Source organism: Eublepharis macularius, chromosome 4 (genome assembly GCF_028583425.1).
Source record: "Eublepharis macularius isolate TG4126 chromosome 4, MPM_Emac_v1.0, whole genome shotgun sequence".
NCBI lineage: Eukaryota > Metazoa > Chordata > Lepidosauria > Squamata > Eublepharidae > Eublepharis > Eublepharis macularius.
Window position 1 is genome coordinate 19,447,875 of NC_072793.1, and position 18,037 is coordinate 19,465,911.

Genomic DNA, 18,037 nt, shown 5'->3' on the forward strand with positions numbered 1-18,037 from the left:
TGGTTCTTAGGGAAAGAGTTCAATGCGATGTTCTAGATCAGAGCTGTTCTAGGGAAAGCAGGAGAATGAGTGAAGTGCTGTAATCTGCTAGAGGTCTGTGTGTTCTTTTCTTAGTGGATATTATTAGTCTCAGCGCAACTGGGAGATCATAAGTCTTTGTGACTGAGTCTTTTCAGACTTTTAGAAACATTTGAAGATTTGGACCTATCCTGAAACCATTATACTTATGAACTACTCTGAAACCAATATGCATACATACTTATATATACTCTATTTTTGTTTAAGTAAAATGTTTATTTCATCTAGTATAAAGATCCCCTTTTACTTCACATTTACTTCTCTACCAAATACAACAAAGCCATCCTATATTACATGTCAAACTGAGAGAACTATGGCAAGAGCCTTTGATGGAAGTGAAAATCTATGGGAATGCTAAGAAAGGCGTTCTCTTAGATTTTAAGGGGCAAAATGTCACATACTGCTTTTATTATTTAAGGGGGTTTAAACCCCCCCCCCCAACAAAGGAGTTTAGATTACAAATCCACCCCCCCCCCACCAAACTGGGCCTTTTTCAGATTTGTAGAAAGATTTCAGTATCCATAGGTTTGGCCATGCTGAGAACTAGATACATTGATATTAGAGATGTGCATTGATTATGCTTGCTGAAATGAACAATGAGCCAGCAGGCAGGGGGCAGGGCTTAGCTCCCCTCACCCATGTGCTCTACTTTTGTCCAAATATACCACTCCCACACCTCTATTTGAGGTTCTTGGGAAGCAAGGAAAATCCCAATGATAAGTTGGTTTACCTCCTTTTTGTGCAGTAGTGCTTTTGAACGTTCTCCTACGGGTCTAAAAGTTGTCTTTGAAGATCCCATGGGCGATGGACATGATTCCTGAAACCCAGTCTCAGCTGTTCAGGACAAAAATTAAAAAGCTAGATCTGGAAATAAGTTGTGCCTTTAAATTAGCTATGGAGATGGCTACTTGCTGTCAGAAATTTGGCTTCTACAAGTGAAAGGTAGAATCCCTGAGAATTTCATCCTGGTTATGTGTGGGTGGGTGGGGGGAACTAACGTGAGTTGGCTGTTAGATGCAGAGGAAAAGGGTTAAACACTATTTCCACCCTTGATCCAAGTGCATTATCCTGAGACAAATTAGCAAATGGATGTAATTTCTTTGAAGTCAACAAAACAGTATCAGGGGATCTGATCAAAGATCATCCAGGGCACATGTGTTTTATCCTCCAAACTACTAAATGGCTATATGACATAAGGAAGTGTTTTTTAAATCCTTCTAAGTATCAGGAAATACAGCATACATTAAATAAATATAAATATAAAACACCGGACCTTTTGCTCCTAGCCTACGCTTTCATTTTTCCATCCTGCAAGTTTCAGCTTACTTTTTTTATAAGCATAATCCACTAACTGCAATAAAATGAGACCTTCAGCCCATGTCAGTGTCTGATGTGGATTCAGGAGGCAGACTTGGCTTGTGAGACCATAGACTGGGAAGTCTTGATGTTTAGGACATAGTCACCCAAGTGGAAGCATGTGTCTGGTCTCTCGATATTGTTATTCACTCTGCATTGGAGCCATATAGCTCTGTTAGCAACTTTCTCCTATGCAGTGTGTTTTCACCACCGCAGACTGTCACTGAACGTACATTTCAGCAGAACGCTTTGGGGATGAATCACGACATGCGCGGGTTGGTGGACACGCCTGGTTGGCAGCCCAGTATAATTTTTTTTTATGATGTCTTCTCTGAGATTTATGCTAGGTTTACCCCAACATACCTGCCTCCTCCAGAAACATAAAATCTTTCATCAACAGCAGTTAGGCTGTTTGGGTTCCCTCTCTCTCTCTCTCTCTCTCTCTCTCTCTCTCTCTCTCTCTCTGACACACACACACTTTGCTGAAGAGAAGTCAGTCTTTCCCCTTCTTGTCTGCCGTTGCTTTCTTCCCTGTGGCACCCAGCCTCAAATATTCATTTAACGACAACCCTACCCTTCTACCTAGACTGACACTTCAGTGTTAAAATGTGGCATGTTCATAAAAGGCAGAAGAAGAGGAGACAGGCGGGGAAATGCTCACCCTAAAGAAAACAAGTGTTGTTTGCCATTACATGCCACTTCACTGTTAAACAGGGAGGATCTAGTTTTCCAATAGCTTTTCTAAGTTAGTAATGCCAGTGAGAAAGTCCTCGTACCAAAAATGAGCCATCTGGTTTCAGATAGGTGTGGGGTCATCCATAGACTTCTCTTCCCATTAAAGGAAAATTTAAGTAAAATGGTACAGCTTCTTGTTCTGTATCCACTTGTACTCTGAAAGCTGTTTGGTAACCCTAATCACTTTATGCCCCCATACCTTTTGAAAGAAGAGGAATTGTCTGTTATATGCACGGTTCACATCTGAGGACTAGAGATGGGCACGGTCCAGAAAACGGACCAAAATTCTGCACAGTCCAGCCTAATTCATGGTTTGCAAACACAATTCGTGGACTCACCTTTTTCAAGAATTTTGGTCCGTCTGGGCTGGTCTGTTGGTCCAGACATCCTGGCATCGATCTAAAAATTCTCTAGGCAATGGAGGACACATCTGCAGACAGCCCTTAAAAACTTAATAGGCAGCTCTGCCTGCCGAGCAAAGAGCTTCCATTCTGCAAGGGAGGGCAGGGACATTCTGCAGCCAATCTTAGCCATCAAAACTTTGATAGGCAGCTCTGCCTGCCAAGCGAAGACCCCCCTTCTGCAACGGAGTGTGGGACATTCTGCAGCCAATCTTAGCCCTCAAAACCTTGATAGGCAGCTCTGCCTGCCGAGCAAAGGGCTCCCAGTCTGCAAGGGAAGGTGGGACATTCTGTAGCCAGCAGGGGTCATTTTGTAGAAAAAGAGCTGGAGGAACTCATTAGCATACCTCATTAGCATAACTCATTATCATATGTCATGCCTTTTGCCATCACCGGAAGTGTGTCATTAGTATGACTGATTTGCATATGCCACATCCCCTGACATCACCTATTCTGGCTGTTTTGGACCCAATCCTGGCAATTCAGGGCCGAAATTGAGCCCAAAATGGCAAAAAGGGGGCTTAAAATGGCTGAAAATGGGCCCACAATGGTCAGGATCTGTCCACTGCTGAGTGGGAGAGTGATCCACCACCTGTCAGAGGCCCGATCCACTCCATTTTGGCCCCAATCCAGGCTGAAACGGGCCCAAAATGGCCAAGATTCAGGTGGTGGGGCCACCTGACATGTGACCTCTTTGGGGAACTGCCGGAACTGCATTCCGGTGTGTTCCCCCTCGAAATGAGCCCTGGTAGCCAGTATGGGAGCAAGGAGCAAGGATTAATTCCTTAGGCAATGCCTGGGAAGGTGTCTGTGTGGTGAGTGAGGGGGCTCTTCCCCCACACTTTTCTGTTTCATTTTGCCTCATTGCAACTTTTTGGTGCTGCTAGCCAATGCAAGTCAATTGGCATTTGTGATTCCAGTATCTGCTCAAAGTTTCCTAGGGGTGGCCGCTTTAGGGGTTTGTAACTTGGACATCCGAAATGCAATCTTGATCAAACTTGGCAGGTGGCTGGAGGAGAGGCTGCTGAAGTTTCTCTGCAAGTTTGGGCTTGCTGGGTTTGAAGGGGGTGGAGCCAGGGCTCCCAAAAGTGACAGACTGCAGACCGATGAACTGGTCTGCGAACCAGGTTGGTCCATGAAAAATTTGTGGTCCGTGATCCGTGAAAATCGACGGACCATGGGCCAGTGGTCCAAGTGGTTTCCCCAGTCCGTGCCCATCTCTACTGAGGACACCACACAACACATCATATTGGTGGCTCTTTGCAGCTAAAGAGAGAAGTTGGAAATGCTGATTTATGTATTTCATTTAGTACGTTTTTATCCAAGGTGATCAGAGGACCACACCTCATGCACCCTTCCTCCTTTTTATCCTCTCAACAGCCTGTGAGGTAGGTCAGGCTGAGAGAGAGAGAGACAGACCAAAGTCACCCAGCAAGCTTCACGGCAGAACTGGGATTTGCATGTGAGTCTCCCAGCTCCTGAACTAGTGCTCTAACCACTATGCTGGCACTCTGATTCATATAGCCATAGACATAAATCCAGTTGAACACCAAGATCATAAATTATTGCTGATTATAATAGATTTTAATATTTCTGGTGAGAATCTCTATTGGTGGAGACACGGGCCCGCCAGGATCTTCTATCCTTTTGGCGGGCCTGCAAAACTGAGATGTTTTGCCAAACATGTGGTTGAGGCTGGCCCAGCAGTCATCCAAAGAGCCTCCCAGCCGGCCTCTTGTTAGGGGGGCCATTAGACCATCTTGGACCATGAGTTACAACTTAAATGGAATGGCTTGTTCCCTTCCTTCTCCCACCCCTCCGTGTGTTACTGGCAAGGGTGGGTTGTAAGGTTGCTATCTGGGGGTGGTGTTTTATGGAAATTCTGCATTTTTATTGTGAATTTTAACGTAAATTATGTTTTACTGCTGTAACCCACCCTGAGCCCGTTCGCAGGGAGAGCGGAATAGAAGCCCTATAAATAAACAAACAAACAAACAAACGAACGAACGAACGAACGAACGAACGAACGAACGAACGAACGAACGAACAGATAAATAAAATCTGATTACACTTAAGGAGGGGGAAATGATCCAATGGAGCTGTAACATCTAATGTGAGACATAAAGATGCTGTAAATCTAGATTTTCATAGTGGGTACCTTGTGTCCCTCTAACAGTGCAATCCTATGGAGAGTTACTCCAGTCTAAGCCCACTGACTTCAATGGGCTTAGACTGGAGTAACTCTCCATAGGATTGCACTGCAAGCCTTCCCTAAACTTTATTTCCGGCTTGTTCTTATAGTGCTGTAACCTGATGGGCTTGGCCTTCTGGTGAAGTTTATAAGGGAAGAATATTTTTGTCCCAGCAGCAGAGCTGCAGAGGTGTCTGAGGAAAGAGATTTGTGGGAAAGAACATAGGGCTTTAATGGGAAAACTCCCACCACTTGCCTTCATTCCCCACAGCTGCTCTTGGCTGGAAACATCTCTAGTAGAAGGAGTATCCTGTGGAGGGAAGGAATAGCCTGATGAAGAGCCTAAAACAGAGGAGTAGCCTCTAGAGAGGGACAGCAGTAGCAGGGACTCAAGAGTAGCAGTATCACCACAGAAACTTAGCCAAGCTGCGAGAAAGACGGGGTGCGTGAGAGACTTGCAGAAGGCCAGAGAGAGAGAGAGATTTTCCCTCTCATCACCTATATTGTTTTGAGTTTTTTGTATCCTTTAATTTCCCATCCCTCTTTTTGAATCATCGTTGTCTGTATTTTAAGTTCTATTTGTGAAGGTAAGCAGATAGATAGAAGGTCAGTGGATTTATCTGAAAATTGTATTTTTCGTTGTTTTGCCCACTGCTCATCCTCCCTTGCTTCGGAACAGTGGAAGCCAGGGGAGTGGAGGGACCACTACTTTGTCTTCTTCACACATACACAACTGATTACCCAAGTCAGATATCATCATTCCTTCCCTTGACCATGGGTTGGTGGGAGAAACTGTGGTTATAGTGCATTATGATGGGTCAATTAGCTTACATTTACACATTATGAAGCATTGCATTCAGTAGGGGTTGGTTGGTTGGTTGGTTGTCCTGATGGGGACCCAAAGCAGCTTACATTATTCTCCTCTTCCTTTTATCCTCACAACAGCCCTGTGAAATAGGTTAGGCTGAGAGTCTGTGACCAGTTCAAGATCACTCAAAGCTAAGCCACAAGTGACCCCTTACACAGGTTGGACACTTGTCAGCTTCCCTCAAGTTTTGATGGGAAATGTAGGCGTCCCGGTTTTACAGCTCGGCTCTCCATTACAGCTGCAAGACCAGGATGCCTACATTTCCCATCAAAACTTGAGGGAAGCTGACAAGTGTCCAACCTGTGTCAGGCGTCACTTGTAGCTTGGCTCTCAGTAAGCTTCCATTGCAGAGTGAGGATTTTCTCCTCCTCATCGCTAAAGAATGGCAGGCTGAGATGGAGAATGGGATGTGTTTCCCCATACAGCTTACAACGTTACACACCTTGTGCATTGCATTCAGCAGAAGAGCCCTTTTCTTAACCTTCTTATGGGCATCCCCGTTTGTCCCCCTCCTAAGAAGCCCTGCTGGGTCACTGAACAGAAAAAGGGAAGAACAGGGTCGCCTTACAAGTTTCTTTCTTTTCCCTTCAGCAGTGAACAAATGTTGGGCCGAGACTCACTAGGTTGAAACAAGCTTAATTTCCCATCCTAAAGCAAATTCTGTGGAATGAGTGAATTTGCCTCAGGTCTTGAAACAGAAGATGTGTTCAATGGGGCTGTGATTATCTCAGCTGAGGGAAACCCTTTCCAAATAACGGAAGGCCCTTAAAGTTAGGCACACCTGGCAACAGGGGGACAGTTCAATGACTGCATAGGGAGGTACGCATTTCTTCAAAATAATTCTAGCCCACCTTTCTGCTAAAACAGGACTCAACAAACACAACAGTGGCTCCTCTAGAATACAAAAGCAGCGAACAGACAGGACCCTCCCTGAACTGGAGGAAAATATAATAAATCACAGTGTTCGCCTTATTATATTTAAAGTGACTACTGCAATGTGTGAATAAATAAGTTATATGTAATCTTATACAATCTTTTTACCACATTATACAAAATATAATAATACCCATCTAAACATAGCAAAAGGTATTCCAATAGTTCCAACCGTGACAACCTTCAATCATTATCAAAAATATCTCTATTATACATATAAACACATACGTTCTGTTACAAATATTAACTCTTGTTCATGTCTATGCACACATGGCCAGTCTTCCACAATACAGTACAGTAATGAAGAAGATTTTCTTTCTTTTGCAGAGCTGCTGGGGTGGGGTCTTAAGGTGACAACCAGGGCTTTTTTTCAGCTGGAACGCGGTGGAACGGAGTTCCGGGACCTCTTGAAAATGGTCACATGGCTGGTGGCCCCGCCCCCTGATCTCCAGACAGAGGAGAGTTTAGATTGCCCTCCGCGCTGCTCCAGCAGCGCAGAGGGCAATCTAAACTCCCCTCTGTCTGGAGATCAGAGGGCGGGGTCACCAGCCATGTGACTAATTTCACCAAGGCCAATTTAAACTTTAAAAAACTCCCCCCTTGTCCCAAAGCCGATTTAAACTTTAAAAAACTCCCCTGACCCAAAGTGACATCATTGTGTAGTCCTGGGAGCATGTGGTACCAGGGGCACTATCTCCTGCCAAGAGTTGCCCCCTGTGCTAGCAACTCACTGAGTTCCTGCAAGTCTTTTCCCAGAAAAACAGCCCTGGTAACAACCACCATGGAGATCATCTAGTAAGTACACAAGTTTCAATGAATAAGTAGATTACTAATGTTCTTTCCCTGTGTTGTTTTATAGGTCGGATACTGCATCCCAGGGGTCACCCCCCCCCCAAAAGCCCAATAGGGAAGCCAGCTCACCCAACCTGTTTTGTAAATTCCACTTTTTCAAGGGCTAAAAACATACCCATACATCCCAGACCCTTGTGGTTTACAGCACACAACTCTCTAGAAAGTATCAGCCATTCCCCCAATTGAACATTAGTGGGACATGCATGCATGCATGGGGATTGGACAGTAAAAAGGCATCTAATTAGGCTTCTCTATGAGTCCCCTTTGGATTGGGGTACAATTTTCATTTGGGATTTCTTTCTGATAAGCAGTCATGCGTATACAATCCAAGATGGTAGAGACACCTTAGGGGGCTGTACCATTTCAACAACTCAACACCTGAACATTTCAATCAGCTCACGGACAAAAATGGAGGGGAGGAATTCAATGCCAGACATTGACCATTTTCACACGTCTTACCTGCCACCGGAACATCACACAAAACACCGGGATGACAGCGTCTTCTTGTGCAAAATCATACCAGGAAGATGCGATTTTGTGCAAAACACCAGGAAGACAGCGTCTTCTTGTGCAAAATTGCACCAGGAAGACATGATTTTGCACAAAACTCCCGGATGACAGTGTCTTTTGGTGCGATTTCGTGCAAGAAGACGCTGTCTTCCGAGTGTTTTGCACAATGTTCCGGCGGCAGGTAAGATGTGTGAAAACTGCCATTTTGTGTGAAAGATCTTTTGGAAGAGCAGGTGTGGATATTGGTGAGAACAGCAAAGCAGGTCACTAGAACTCTTTCATATATTTTTTTCCTATTTCACTTTGCATGCTTTCTTGAGTACAAGCAAGCTTTTTTGAACGTAGGCTTGTTTCGTTTTTTTTAACATTATGGAGAAAAAGAAGGAAAGTGTGCATCTCTGTGTATGCATGCATGTAGATCATAGTCCTTCTGCAGATGAGGACATTGGGTCTAAAGTCTATAGTGTGAAAGAACTGTGAGAACTTTCCATCTTCTCATCTAGCTCTCTTCTCCATATTGGACCTTGTTCAAATTCCCAGTGTCAATTGATTTCCACAGTGCCGAGGGTTGGATTGAAGTGTGTGTTACCGGAAATGGTCTCCTTGCAAAAATATGATTAATGGGGGAATTAGCTAGCAAGGAAGACGGCTTTACGAGAGGTGGTAACTGGAATCTATCACCGTTGTAGACCAGGTCCCTTCCTACAATAAAAAAGTGAGTCTGGTGCTTAATATAAAACAATAACTTTTTTATTGAACACAAGAACTTCATGTGCATACACACCAATTACTGGAGAAAATAATCACACACACACACAGAGTCCTAGGAAATATAGCCAGAAAGTTGGGAATAGAGCAAGAGGAAGTAATTATATCTACCTATCCTGGAGAAGGGGTCCAGTCCGTGGTGAGGAGAGAGAGAAGAGCTTCAAATGGCCAGCGTCAGGCTTAGAGCAAACCTCAAGGGAACAGCACTTCTGGATCCGGAAACATGTTCAAAGGAAGAGAGACTTAGGGAAGAGACCCTAAGAGAGCAGCATCTTGGAAGCTAGCATGATTTGAATGAGGCCAGGGCTCAACCTTTATAGGTAAAATGTGCCCTGAGGTGGAATAGCCCACCTAGCTGTTAGAACAAAGGCTCCAATGGTTAGTTCCTGGGTTGGACAAAAGGCTTGAGTACTTTGATTGATAGCTGCCAGGGTGTATGAATATAAATGTAAAACTAGTTCTAGCACTGAACAAAAAGGACAGTTTTCCTGCTGAAGTACACCGGATCTAGGTTAAGTGTTTTTAGGGAGGGGATACATTGTGCCAGGAATGACTGTACATACTTATGAATGTCATTTGATTAGCTGCTCAATCACGGACAGGAGATCTCATCACGGAAGGAGGGAGAGCAATGTGCTAAGTGGGGTTGATGCTGCAAGTCGTTTGTTGCTCTGGGCACCGGCGGGGCTGGCGATGGCAGTAAATCCAATCAACGCAGTCACTCCACATCCAGAGCAGCATTCCTCACATGCCTTGTTCTCCCGGGTGGGAGGTCCTCTGGTGACCATACAGTAGCCATTTTAAACTCCAGAGGCTTGTACACTTTTAATATCGCATGCAGCTATATGAAAACTGCTATACATCTGGCGGAGGCTGGGTTGACTGCTTACAAGTGCACAGACTGCCTGCTCTAGTCTGGTGGGAACTGCTTGTTTATGCCCTCATGCATATATACGGAGGGGGGAAGAGAAAAACAGGGCTCCATTGATTTGCATAGGACTCCTTTTGCGTTTCTCCCAAAGAGAAGCATATGGCCCAGAAGAAAAATTCAAAATACACATTGCTTTCATAGAGAAAAGTAATTTTCTATATAAAATTACCAAGTAACAGAAGAATTGGTAATCTTGTTTTATGGTAACACATTTTTAAAAATAAGCCTGAATTGAAATTGCCAAGATATCACTTCTTTGAACTATCCTACTCAGCAGCTACGTACAGAATCAAATATCTCCCTTTCCCCCACTCTAGGCTACAGAATACTATCCATTACTTTGATATGCAGTTCAGTAGCATTCAATTGATTCATTTGAAATGTGGTGCTGGAGGAGAGTTTTGCGGATTCCATGGATGGCCAAGAAGACAAATAAATGGTTACTAGATCAAATCAAGCCTGAATTCTCCCTAGAAGCTAAAATGACAAAACTGAGGCTATCGTACTTTGGTCACATCATAAGAAGACAAAATTCTCTGGAAAAGTCAATAATGCTAGGAAAAGTGGAAAGCAGTAAGAAAAGAGGAAGATCTAAAATAAGATGGCTTGACTCAATAAAAGAAGCCATGTCCTCCCGTTTGCAGGATCTGAGCAAGTCTATTAATGATAGGACATTTTGGAGGTTTCTCATTCATTGGATTGTCATAGGTCGGAGGCGACTTGACGACATATAACACACATAGCATTCAATAAACATGTATAGCTATGGCTAACCTTTGTACATAGGATAGTGTATGTGCACTTAATTGAGTATTTTGCTATATACAAAAAGGAAAGCATCCACATCTTCCAAAGGGGGGGGCAGGGTTGCCTTTGAGTTTGTGATATTCTTGTCCAAATATGATATGTAAGTTTTTTTTATCAGTGAATACCCCAAAATATCAATTGCCAGTACAGCCGATAATTTATAATGAGGAGGAAAAGGTATAATTAGAAACTTCCCATTTATTAGTATGTAGAATATTTGCTGTGTAATGAGACACAGAGCTCCATAAATTCCACACTTAGACTGGCTAAGAACTTGCTCCTAACATACCAGGCCACACTGTGAAACATGACGGCCATAGCGATCTTAAAATGTTGACAAAATATTAATTCAGAACCCAAGCATTTCAACCGTGCTGAATTGAAACAGGGAAGCCTGCTTCAGAAATACGCCCCCCCCTCCCTCTGTTTCTCAGGGTCTCTTACCCAGCCGCTAAGCATAAGTTGGGGGGAAATTCCAACTCAACTCACTTTTAACAGGTGCCTTGAAGGTTACCTTTAAAATGGAAGAGGGGCAAATCATCTCTCCTGCATGCACAGAGGCCAAGGGGAGTCTTCGTTCCCTCCTTTCCACCCTGCATGCTTTAACTACCAGAGAAGGGCCGTTTCCGCACAGCTTACCTCAACCCGGAATGCTGCGCCACATGCCGAAAAAAAACGCGGAAGATCACGTTTTCTCGTGCGAGTTTTGCGTGATGTTGTGCAACATTGCGCAAAACTCGCGTGAGAAAACGCGATCTTCCGCGGGTTTTTTTTTTTTGGCATGTTGTGCAGCGTTCCGGTTTGAGGTAAGCCGTGCGGAAATGGCCAGTGTCTGTGGAGGGTGAGCTATTTTCTTATAGCTGGTACCATGTATTTGCCCAGGCATGATTAGATGATACAAGCAGAACCGGAGAAATGTGTGGTCCCAGATGTAAGACAAACTTGTGTTTTCACATGTGTAAAGAATGTGTATGTACACACACACACACACAAACACATATACACTGTTTAATTTGTTCCCGTCTGCAGTTTTTCACACTCTTAGTGGAAGACTATGAAGCAGTAAGAAAAAAAATGGGTGTCAAGAAGAAAAAAACATGTACCTGAATCAATACTTGCTCTGCTGAGCTTCTTCAATTAACAGAAGAGGGAAGGGGACAAATTTGGGCCAATGCTGTCCACCCCCCCACCCCCCACACACTATGTGGCATTTTGATCGCAAGGTTCTTTCGACATTGGCTTGGGGAGAGGTCACATGTTACTGCTAGGGGAAGAGGAAAGCATAAAACCTACTTCTGAGAGTACATATCACTTGGGCTGTTTTCACACTGCTTATCGGCCATGGAACATTGCGCCAAGCTCCCGGAACGACAGCGTCTTCCTGGCATGATTTCGTAGTTCTTGCGTGAAATCACACAAGGAAGACGCTGTCGTTCTGGGAGCTTGGCGCAATGTTCTGTGGCCAGTAAGTAGTGTGAAAACGGCCTTGTGGTTCTTACAATACAACATAGGGTATCCAAGCCTTAAAGCAAACAGATTTTGATATAAATATACTGTAGTTTAAATATTTCACATGTTCTTCTTAAAGATTTTTTTTCAAAGTTTTCATCACCTTATATTAGTAAGGATTTACTTCATAGCAGCTGCTCTTGGGAAATTGGTTTTATATCAAGACTCTGTCTCTACCTTTAATATAAACTCAGTTGCTCCTGCAAACTAAAAATATTCAGTACCAGGTCTTTTAAGCAGCTGTACAGAGCATCTGCAAATTGATTTATTGTCTGATGATGGCTTTAAGCCACTACCCCAAAATTGTTAGAGGTGATTTGTTTTCTTTTAATTTACTGTTTGGGGCCAGGTTTAACCAGCTTCTCTCTTCCCATTTAACATCTGTATACATTTTGAAACTAAGCTTCAAACTTTTACATTTACTTGGTCTTATAAATGTACGTTGCCATAACTATCTTGGCTTCTGCTTGCACATGTTTCACACAGTCTGAAGAATTAAGTATGTCAAAACCAGAGTAGTTTCTTTTTTGGAGATTTATGCTTTTGAAAAATCATCTTGTTCCTATACACACGAGCATGCACATGCACATTGGCCATTTTCACACGTCTTTAAAATAGCGCGATACTCATGGAAGGCTGCCGGCTTCCTCACATGATTTTTGACACCATCCATTTACAAAATGGAAGCAGGCAGCCACAAAAACACCATCATCACTGTCTGCCACCATATTGTGGGTGATTCCGCATGAATGGTTTTCCCTGCTTCAGCTTCTAAATGACCTCGATTTTTTCTTGTGTTTCCACACGTGGGAAGGCAATCCTAGCAGTAGATTCGAAGTCACTGCACGTTTTGTCTGTTTTTTCCCCATCCTGCTTTCCCCCGACTTATTTGTCCATGCGCAGCAGATTAGGGATTTTAATCATGCGGAATTCTTTATCCGATGTTCTCCCTACCCTTGCCCTTTTCTCTTGCCCTTTGAATCAACTTAATTTGATTGGCCAATCATGTTTTCTAAGCTACACCCACTACCCTTTCCTTTCCCCTCTTTTATTTTTTTTTAAAAAATGTAAAAAAACATTGCAAAGTTTCTACAAATCTATGCAGAAACATATCCTGTGTCACATGACAACAGCTGACCAATAATGGGTCCATTTTACAACATGCCAAATTTGTTACTTGTTGCTCGCTGACAGCTGACAGCTTCTGAGGTAGAGTGAAAGTGTGATGGAGGGACTTCAGCGTTCAACTAGTGGTCTAGGCATTTCATGGAGGGAGAAAGAGACCGTCCTCAACACAACACCTATCACTAAACCACACCGCTCACAAAGAAAGCGGGAAAGATAGATGCGGGATCATTGGTAACAATTTTCCCTCCAAATGTCAGTAACCAATACTCTTCCACAATATCGGCGGGAAGTGCTCTGGCCTATCCAATATGTTTATTTGATGCAATGTTTATGTGTAGCAACATTTTTTTGTGAGAAATTTTTTTTTCTAATGTGTTGGTTTGATGCAACGTTTATGTGTAGCAACTTTTTTGGGGGGAAAATAAAAAAAAATGAAGATGTGCATCATTCAACACTTCCCCCAGAAAAAGCGATGAGGAATCGATTTTTATCCTGTCAAAAATTCTGCATGATGGACTTTGAGCCGATGAAATGTGCGAAACAAAAGCCTAATGTGGAATCGGGGAGAAGTGGATTTGTAGGACTCCACCACGGCATGACTGCTCAGAAAGTCCGATCAAAATTGATCATGCGGAATCCCCCTGTAAATGGATGGTGTTAAAAACTGAGTGAAGAAGCTAACAGCCTTCCATGACTAGCTATTTTAAAGACGCGTGAAAGTGGTCATTGTTTTAGATATTTCACAGATGATTCTAACTCTCCAAATTGAAACATACTTACTTATAAGTAAGCCCATTGATTTCAGCGGTATTTCCATGGAAACACAGAAACAGCACAGCCTTCTGTAGACTAGGGTCATCAGACCCCACCTGGCAACCAGCGGGAGACCAAGTAGAGCAGAGACATAGGAGCAGCAGGCAATGATGGAGTGATGTCACTTCTGGTTCCCCCCAGAAGTGATGTCATGCTTCTTTAAGCATTGGTGGAAACTAGAGATGGGCACAAACCAGAAAAAACCCAAACCATGTGGTTCGTTGTTCGTCAAATTTCATGAACCACGAACTTTCACAGACCTGCCCCTGGTTCATAAACCAGCTCATTTGGTTCATGAAAATGGCACATCCAGGTCAGAAAATCATCACTTCTGGGTCAGCAGAAGGTCACTTCTGGGCCAGCAGAAGTTCACTTCCAGGTCAGCAGAAGGTCTGCAGGAAGTCCATCCTCTGTTGCCTAGGAAACTGATTGGCACCAGGCTGTCTGCTGTCATGAACCAAAAAATGAACCAAATGAACCATACAAACCAGCCTAAAGTTCATGGCAGTTTGTCAGAAATGGGGTCTGACGAACTGCATTTCATGAACCACGAACCAGCTTGGTTCATGCTTAATTTTGGTTCATATTTCGGTTCATGCCCATCTCTAGTGGGCGTTATGGTTTTACAATAGAGTTTCTGGCAATTCCTAGAGTGTCATGATATTAGTTCAGGGTTTTCCTGGAAATAATGTCACACCATCGCTGATGGAGATTTTTAAAATATTTTTTTCTTCCTCTGGCCACTACAGTGCCAGAGGACAAGGCCCACCAGCAAGACATGAAAACCTTACTGTAAGCACTTTGGAGCAATCATATTGGATCAATACTTATTGCAAATTAAAATGCAAATGATTAAACTGTGTGGCAGAAATCTTATTTTTATAGGGAAGTTTACATGTACATTGAAATCAGTGGGGCTTACTTCCAGGTAAATGAGTTTAAGATAAGCATAGCAACGAACAACTTCTGAATATTTAGGAATAATTAAAATATGCTGGTGGATGAATAGTCCTCTGCCTGAGTCGTTAGTTGATAGCAAAGTGCAAGCAGAATTCTCAGACATGAAGTTGTTTAGCAAATACTTTGCAGATTTACATTTTCACAAAGTTTTTCGACATCTGTCCTAACCTTCTTTGCTGTCTATGATCTGTCCACTCCATCAGACAGGGAGAAAAATAGCTCAGAAAATACGAGTAAAATCCTAAGCACACTGGAGTTACTCTGCTTAGGATTTCACTGTAAAAGAGGTACTTTCCCTTGCTATTAAAATGTGATTAAAATATTCATGAGTCTAATTTTTACATAACAGCACGTTCCAACAATTTGAAGGCCTGGGTAGAAGTGAGATTTGCATTTGCAATGCAAGCCTGGTTTGCTCCCACCTGTGAATGGATGTGTTACTGAAAAGGAGAGTTATTGTCATGACTAAAATGAAGCACCTGGGCTTCCCGCCTGGGTGCATGCATCTGTAATATAAGCACTTGTGGAATCTTCAGTGTAGATCTGTGACATTTAACATATACTCTCTGCCCCATTTGCAAATTTCCTCCTGCACAGACAGCTCTCAAATCCCCTCCTTTCTTCCCTTCATCCTGGTTTCCCTACAACTGGCATTTGCACACTCTGTTCTTTATATATTCTTTAACTTTGCAGACCTTCAGATTACACACCAAGTTTTTACAAAGTGCAATTGAACGTGACTAATACAGTCACTATGTGGATAACCTATTGGAGATGTTCAAACATTATCTACTTTAGGGAGGGGAGAGAACTCAGTGGGGATATGATGCCATAGACTCCACCTCCATTTTCTCCAGGGCAACAGATCTCTGTAGTCTAGACAATAGAATCTTAGGTACCACCTGGAGAATGGCAATCCTAAAGAGAAGTCATGTGGTAGCGAGCAATGGTAAGTGCAGGGCACGGTGAGACAAAAAACCTAGCATAGGTAACTTTTTTTTTAGAAAGTGCCCGAGAAAAATAAACCTACTTCTCGGAAAAAGCATATGCCATGTTTGTCAAAATATTTGCCCCTAGCCATAGTTTGCTCACCTTCTTTTTACATGTCAGTAATTCATTTTTTAATGTACACCATGGTTTCTCAGCCTGTAGTTCAGAAGACAGTTACTACTCTCTCTCTCTCTCTCTCTCTCTCTCTCTCTCTCACACACACACACACACACACACACACACACACACACACACACAAACCAAAATCCAGAGAGATAAAATAATTAATTAACAATATAGCAATAGCATATTTTTAAAAAAAAATCCTTAAAAAATCAACAAGCTATAAACTCAACCATAAAAATAACATCAAAGGATAAAAGCCACCAGACAGCAACATTTTAATCAAAACCAAAACAGAGAGTAAGGGTACAAAAAAAAATCAATTAAAAGCCCTGGAAAAGTTTTCAACTGATGCCTAACTATGCAATCATAAGCAGACTTACAACACTTGAAATCAATGGGCTGGAATTCAATCAATCAATCAATCAATCAATCAATCAATCAATCAATCAATCAATCAATCAATCAATCAATCAATCATCAAATGTTTTGGTGCTACACCTTTATTGTGTTACATAACCAGCACAATAACAACCTAAAAGAATCTACAAAGTACATAAAAGAACTGTATCAGTATCAAAAAGAGCTTAAAATGAACATAAAAGGCTGTGAAAATCTCTGATTTCATGCTGTAATGAATTGACTCAGGTGGATTTACAGGTATAAATATAAAAAAATAAAAACAATATAAAACTTAAAGTTAAAAATTTAAAAGCCAACCTCAGAGATAAATGGATAAAACATGGAGGACTCTAGTATCATGTGTCCAATACCCTCTGTATGTCAGCTTGTGGCTAGATAAGGCGCTTCCTACAGGTTCCCTTTTAAAAGCAAACAGGAGTCCATTGATTGAACAAGGAAACTTTACTGCAGAAAAGGTCCATTATAGTCCACTGTCCTGAATAGGAGACTCAGGATGGTACATGGTCATTGTTACCAATGAAGGGCAAAGCATGAGGTACAGAGTAACCATACCCATCTGGATTTGCCTCCCCCCACAGTTCTCAAAACAACATCTCTCAGTCCTGGGAAGCTGCTCTCCTTCAAGGCCAATGCTTGGTGGAACGGTGTTAGACAAAACAGTCGCCTCCGGTGGGAATGCTGCCTGGGAACTGGTGCACCTGGGAAGAAAGCACTTAAACACTAGAAGCATTAGAAAATGGAGTCAGTACAGTTTAGATATACACTGGACCTGACATTCTGCCCCCCTTAAAACAGATCCCCCCCTGGTTTATATGGGTAGCGAGTATGAAAAGCTTTGGTTAATCTAGGAGCATGAACATGTACAGAGTTCACCCACTCATCGTACCCAGAATCAAAGTCCTTCCATCTAATGAGGTAAAAAAGCTGATTTCGTTTGAGTTTAGAGTCCAAAATTTGTTGTACCTCATAGTGTGTTTGGTCGTCAATTAAAGTTGGAATGGGTGGAGCTTTGATGTGCCACTTGTCATCGGTAGGAGCTCTTTTTAAAAGACTGACGTGGAACGTATCATGTACGTGGCATAAGTTCTTGGGCAAAGTTACAGCAACAGTCACTTTATTTATTATTTTGCGCACAGGGAAAGGTCCCAGGAATTTCAGAGCGAGTTTGCGGCTTGTCTGAGCTAGTTTCAGGTTCTTTGTGGAAATATACACATGATCTCCAGGTTGTAAATCCCATTCGGCCACACGATGGCGATCTGCGTATTTTTTGTAATCCAGTTTGGCTTTTTCAAGATGTTTTTTAATAAGAGTCCATTGTTGCGCCGCCTCTCCCCACCACGAAGATACATCTGGCAAATTAGAGGAATGGAGAGGGGGAGCGTCCAACGGGAAGGGATTGAAGTGAGCTCCATAGACAATTTTGAAAGGGGCCTCTCCAGTTGAAGCGTGTACACTGTTGTTATATGAGAATTCGGCCAGAGGGAGAAGGTCTACCCAATTATCTTGTTGGAAATTAATGTAGCAACGAAGAAACTGTTCTAGTATCTGGTTTGTTTTTTCGGATTGTCCGTCGGTTTGTGGGTGGTGGCTTGAGCTGATGCCTTGCTCAATATTCAACATTCTCAAAAGCTCCCGCCAGAAGTTGGCAACGAACTGTCCGC